Here is a 6,975-nt window from a genome sequence, read left to right on the forward strand (position 1 = left end):
CCATCTGTGTTCATACCATCAGCAGTAACAGAAGTCTTGAAATTCCCAGCCAGTGGTGGCTTTGAAACTCTATGTGGCCCAGGGACAGAGTGGTACTATTTGGCCCGCAGGGAAAGGAGAAAGGACCTTTGATTTCCTGGCAGTCTGGGAAATCATGATGACAATTTGACAAAAACACATGCAGTTTGTGTAAAAGAATTTTTAGAGATCACACTTGGGTACTAAACTGGGATTGAAGGCAGAGGGTGGGTATTAACTGTAATCTGTCAGAGTTGAAAGTTGCACAATAATGAGAATTTACCCAAACATCGATTGGAAAGTCTCACACCATATTTGAAAAATATCCACAGCCTTCTTTTTTTGGTTTTTAAAGGGAAGATGACCATCTTTTGAATATAATTAAGTATAGGTCCCAGCATTTTGATTTACATAAAAGAAAATCCATTCACAAACTAGCCCAGTCTACTCAGACATTGCTATGACTGTGAACATTCTGGCAAGATGAAAGGTTATGGGCATGGAAACTGAGTGGGTTATGTGGAGAATCACTCTTTCATCAACTTCTTTAGGTCATCTTAAATTCCTCTCTTACTCAGTTCATATAAGCTGTAGTAATGGTGACCAATTTTCTCAGCAATGATTCCCAGCACACCAAGCCCATGGGTTTCTGCCTAGTTGGTACCTGATGGCTGATGAAAACACCATATCAAGATCGTAGTGGGTTCCCCCAGCATTCCTGTGGTAGTAGCCTGAGAACACAACTTTGATACCTTCTCTAGTGAGCTGCCATCTCCTTTCTCACATCCTTGGTGAGGTTGAAGCAGCCATCATCCTCATCAATACTCCACAGTAACAGTGGGGCATGTTGGAAGACAATGAAGAGCTGGCACCTCTGCTGCTCTGTGATGCTCAGCTGTTGATCCAGTCAGTGGTCCTGGGACTGCTTCAGTGAAGAGTACTAGGAGTCATCATGGACAGTCCCTACTCAGAAGGTGAAATAGTCATCTCCCCATATCTGGCAGTAATCCTCCATGGTCTCAGCTGTGGGAACATTGTCCAAATCATGGTTGCCACTGACCAGCACCATTGCAATGTCTTGGTCAATGGCCATTAGTACTTGCTCCTGGCCATTGGTCTGTTCTTTCCACCAGGGAGTTCCTAGTATGACATGGATACAGTTGTCAAAGTTGACGAAGAATTTGGGATTTGGGTTCAGCTTGTTGATGGCCTCAACAGTTTTCTCAGTGAGACAGATCTCCTGCTCTCACTCATAATCATCATTGTCACAATCCCCAGTGGACCAGACCTTCATCAGCCCAAACTGGGGCATCTGTACCTTGGATGAAGTAGAAGGGCCTTTCCATTCCCTTTCCTTTTCTGAAAAGAATATTTTCAGGGACCTTCCCCAGGTTCTGTGGAAAACATTCCCCACTTCTGCATGCCTAGCAACTTTCTGGTATTGCTCAAGCACATTCTGTGAAAGGGGAGAGTAACTTTACACCACCCTGTAGCACAGCCTGTACAGTTTCTCTGAAAGAATTTTCTTAATGGTTGAGGAGAATGCTTTTATTGTAGAATAATGGAAAGTAGAGCCAGAGGCATCTGAAAAATCCCAGAACATGAAGAGAAAGTGATAGACTGAATAAAGTCAGCTGAATGGCCAGGTCATGAGTTGGGTGTAAAGTGGGGATAAAAAGAAAGTTCAGAAGCAATTCCACATAACCATGTACTTGATAAGGCAGGCAGGCAGGCAGGCAGGCAGGGTACTGCAAGAGCAATAGAGTATGGGAAAGAACATCACACTGTCAGTACATGAGAAAGTGACAACAGGCTGTGTATGATGGAATGCTATGAAGATATTATTTCACTAGGGGAGTTCAGGATGAACTACTGGCTATTGTAATATCTTGTGTAGGGATAAGTCCCTCCCCTTGGGGGGCGTGTTCGCCTCTGGCTAATGTTTACCTATTAATTTGGATAGCTTGCTCCCAGCGCTTGCTTCTGCTTTCCCGGTCTCCACAGGAACGGTGGTTCTGTAAGTCTATTTTTCTATTAAAGCTGTATATATTTTTGTAATCTGTCTGCATTCGTTTATGCCATTACATTTTGGCATCCAATGTCTGGCTACTTTGCCCCGACTCAAGCACATAGCCAACAAGCTAACTCAGCACGCTCCCGGGTGCCGTTTTTTAGTTGGTGACTCGGGCCCCAGTGCCGAGTCCAAGATACACTCGGCCACACAGGCCCATTCTGCCCTGCCTGCTCGCCAGAGCAATTAACCCCTCCCTGCCTGCCTTGGCTAAGTTTGCAGTGGAAGCCCACTGCCTGAATTAGCAGAAGCTCAAGTACCTGTGGTTTTGCAACAAAAGAGCCACAGAGGCAGATTTGGTCTGATACAAAGTGACTTGGCCAGGTGGTGGTGGCACATGCCTTCAATCCCAGCACTTGGGAGGCAGAGGCAGGTGGATCTCTGTGAGTTCAAGGCCGGCCAGGCAGTGGTGGTGCACGCCTTTAATCCCAGCACTCGGGAGGCAGAGACAGGCGGATCTCTGTGAGTTTGAGGCCAGCCTGGTCTACAAGAGCTAGTTCCAGGAAAGGCTCCAAAACCACAGAGACCACCACTGGCAGGAACCACTCATTGCAGGTAAAAAAAAAATTCTTTTATAAATAAAATGTCTGAACACGTTACCATTCAAGAATTTAACAGTTTTTTTAATTGTACCATGTGGGAGATTTTACAAGAGGTGTCTATCACCCCATATCTATGGATCCTTCTGGGATTCATAGTTTTCATTGGCACTAAATGGTTTGATAATAGAAATATGATAAAGTCTTTCTGAGACAAATCCAGGATTCTTAAGGCAGGGATTGAAAGCTTAAAAACAATTGAGAATGACAACAATCTTCTCAAGAATCAGTTTGAAGTTCTCCAGGAAAAGAACAGATCTTTGTTTAACATAACTCGATCAACTGAGCAAAATTTAAAAAAGGTAAAGGCTGATGTTAAGGAGAAATCCATTACTATGGAAGAGGGAACAGCTGATTTGGAACATAAGCTTCAGTCCCTTTCTGTAGGAACTGAAACATTAACTGTGAGAATCAAAACTGCTAAATGTGACAATTGGATTTTGTCTAAACCTTATGACAGATTGGCGGAAAGATTGTCAATACAAGAAGGCACGGTTTATGCCATAAAAATTATGTCCAAAGATGAGATGTTATCTCTAACAGACAAACTTCATACTTTAGAATCCTCAATGAAGTCTTTGGAACATAATTCTGGGCAGGAGATTCAGACATTGCAGAAGGCAATGGTGAATAGAATTGAAAAGATTGAGGAATTTCTAAATTCTGATGAGGAAGAGCAAAGGGCAGAAAGGCAAATTTTAACTACATCTGTGTGTAAATCTCTCTGGGACAGTATCCACAAAGCTCTACCTACAGCTCTACCTGCCTTTCCAGTAATAACAACAGAGGAGGTGATTGGTTCCAGAAACCCTAGGGTCATCAAGGAAGATACATGGGAGCCTGTCCGTATGAATGATCTCAAAGAAATTAAACAGGCTGTCATGACTTTTGGGATGCATGCCTCTTTTGTTAAAGAGATGCTAAAATCTTGGGCCATGACAAGGAGAGCAACCCCCTCAGACTGGCTCCAGCTGAGCTCTGCTGTACTTGAGAGTGGACCGCAATTGAAATGGAAATGCTTATTCAAGCAAGAGGATAGACTTTTAGAACAGCAGGAAAAAGCAAAGGGAATTGACATTTCCCTAGATAAAATTCTAGATGAAGGGCTCTTTTCCAACCCTCAGGAACAAGCTAATTTGGATGAATACACACTCTCCATGTGTACTACAGCAGCCTTAAGGGCTTGGGACAGGGTACAAGACCCAGGACAGAATGGAATCATTTGTCAGAGTTTAACAGGGTCAGAGAGAACCCTTTAGTGACTTTTTACAAAGACTAACTAAGGCTGTACGAATAGGGATATCTGACCCAGAAGCAAGACGTATAATGATTGAGTCTTTGGCTTATGAAAATGCAAATGTGGAATGCAAAAGGATTTTGGGGCCTTTAAAGGTCAGATCAGCACCCTTTGAAGAATGGGTCTTGCATACACTGAATGTTGATACATTTGATTATGGCACTGAAGCATGGGTAGAAGAAGCAATTTCTAATGGTAAAAAGAGACACCAGAATACCAAATATTTTAATTGTGGCAAAATGGGTCATATGAAAAGGAATTGTAGACAACAGATTTTCAGAAATAATAATAATGCATCTTCTAGAAATAACAGAGATATGAGGACTCAGCCTTCAGGTTTATGTAGAAGATGTAGAAAAGGCAGACATTGGACAAATGAATGCAGGTCTACAAGAGATAGACAAGGCAACCTGATACAGTCGGGAAACATGAGAGGGGGGCCTCACAGGCCCCCATGGCAAACATTGTTCAGTCATTTCCAGTTTCTGCAGAGAACGTGCCTCATCAGGACAATTAGGAAGCCCCATGCCTACTGTTACAAGCAATAATCATCAGAAATATAAGTTATGTGTGTTTTGGCAAACTTCTATAAATGATCAAAGACCTAAACTGAGAGTGTGTGTAAATGGCATTTTTATTACTGGCCTGCTGGACACAGGTGCTGATGTAAGTATCATTACCCCAGAATCTTGTCATCCATATTGGCCTCTTCAGAATGTAAATGTTCAGCTCCTGGGAATTGGAACCCTATCTCGAGTAAGGCAGAGCATGAGATGGGTTGAATGTATAGGGCCAGATGGACAAATAGGAAAATTAAGGCCATATGTAGCCAATATTGCAATGAATTTATGGGGTTGTGACCTATTATAACAATGGAATACCCAAATTAACATTCCTGCTACTTCTAGAGCCTATAGTTCTGAGAATAATATTAAAAGAAACGGAGAAAACTGGCCATTCGGGCTGTACAAGAACAAGCAATTGATGTCCCTTCAGAGATACCAACAGCCTTGCCTCTAAAATGGTTGACTGAGAAACCAATATGGACAAAGCAATGGCCTTTAACTGAGGAAAAGTTACAGGCTTTAGAACAGCTGGTACAAGAACAATTAGATGCTGGACATATAGTAGAATCTACCAGCTCTTGGAATTCTCCTGTATTTGTGGTTAAGAAAAAATCAGGTAAATGGAGAATGGTGACAGATCTCAGGGCCATCAACAAGGTTATTCAACCTATGGGCCCTCTGCAACCTGGAATTCCTTTGCCCTCTTTATTACCAAAAGGATGGCCTCTCATAGTTATTGATTTAAAGGATTGTTTTTTCACTATACCTTTGCAAAAAGAAGATAGAGAAAAATTTGCCTTCACAGTGCCTACTTATAACAATTCTCAACCTTTGAGGAGGTACCACTGGGCCGTCCCCCCCAGGGTATGTTAAATAGCCCTTCCCTGTCCCAATATTTTATGAACCAACCATTGCAAATAATACGCAAGAAATTTCCCAAATCTATAGTATACCATTACATGGATGACATTTTGTTATCTGATTCAAACATGGATTCCTTGAACAGACTGTTTGAAGAAATACAGATACTTTTACCTAAATGGGGATTGCAAATTGCTCCTGAAAAGATTCAGAAGGGAGATTCTGTTAATTATTTAGGTTATAAAATAGGTTTGCAAAAAATTAAGACACAAAAGGCACAAATTAGGAGAGATCGCCTACGGACTCTTAATGACTTTCAAAGACTGTTAGGAGACATTTCCAGTCTATGACCAGCTATTGGGATAACACCTGATCTAATAATTCATTTGAACAAAACCTTGGATGGTGATAAAGATTTAAACAGTCCCAGTGAATTAACAGCTAAAGCAGAAAAGGAACTGACAATGCTTGAGGAAAAATTACAACAAGCACATGTGGACAGGGTGAATCCAGAGCTCGATTGTATTCTCGTAATACTGCCATCAAAAATTTCTCCTGTTTTTTAGTTGCTGAGGAATTCCATCTGGACAGGTGAATGTGTGCTATCCAGGGGCAGACTGTCCCGGAAGAGAGCACAAACCCCCCTCCCCCAGCTCCTTCTGCAGGGCTGTCTTTCTTTCGCATGAACCAGCCCCCCAGAACCCCTCCCCAACCCTGCCCTGCTGTATGCTAGGACCAGTGCTCAAGAACAGTTTTAAGCTCCTACACTAAGGCTACCCACCAAGAGCGGTGAGTGCCTGCCAACCGGGCAGGCCTCAGGGTCCCCTGTAAGGGAGCCTGGGCACCTTCAGCTCGTGCATGCGCCAGGCTCTCCTATGCTCTTCTGGATACCTCCCCCCCTTGCTCCATTCATCCTTTTGCCACCGGATCATTGGGCTACCGAGCGGCCCTGTTTAGTTGCTGAGGAATCCCGTCTGGACGGGAACGGTTCCTGCTTCTACACTGAAGAGATACACCCAGAGAGTCGGTCACAGCAAAGACTGGACCAAGACACGAGGCCTCTCCTGGCTCCATTTGAAGGAAGAGATGGGAAGGCGCCAATGCAAGAATTCCTCCAACAACCTGAAAGGCAACATGACACCACCAGAATCCAGGGATCCCAAAATAAGAAGAATTGTACACCCTACTCCAGAAGCAATAGAAGAAATCGACTCAAAAGTGAACTATATGAAAATAATATAGACAGAGACCCACACTGGAGTCCTGGACTGAGCTCCCAAAGTCCCAATGAGGAACAGAAGGAGGGAGAAGATGAGCAAGGAATTCAGGACCAAGTGGGGTGCACCCACCCACGGAGACAGTGGGGCTGATCTATTGGGAGCTCACCAAGGCCAGCTGGACTGTGACTGAAAAAGCAGGGGATAAAACCGGACTCTCTGAATATGGCGGGCAATGAGGGCTGCTGAGAAGTCAAGGACAATGGCACTGGGTTTTGATCCTACTTCATGTTCTAGCTTTGTGGGAGCCTAGCCAGTTTGGATGTTCACCGTCCTAAACCAGGAT

General features: G+C 43.5%; 1 pseudogene; it reads right to left on the bottom strand.

Annotated features, from left to right (window-relative positions):
* Nucleotides 1-545: 545 nt before the first annotated feature.
* LOC142855718 (serine/threonine-protein phosphatase CPPED1 pseudogene) lies at nt 546-6,272 on the bottom strand (annotated as a pseudogene).
* Nucleotides 6,273-6,975: the final 703 nt, after the last annotated feature.

This window comes from Microtus pennsylvanicus, chromosome 8, assembly GCF_037038515.1.
Source record: "Microtus pennsylvanicus isolate mMicPen1 chromosome 8, mMicPen1.hap1, whole genome shotgun sequence".
In the NCBI taxonomy this organism is placed as follows: domain Eukaryota; kingdom Metazoa; phylum Chordata; class Mammalia; order Rodentia; family Cricetidae; genus Microtus; species Microtus pennsylvanicus.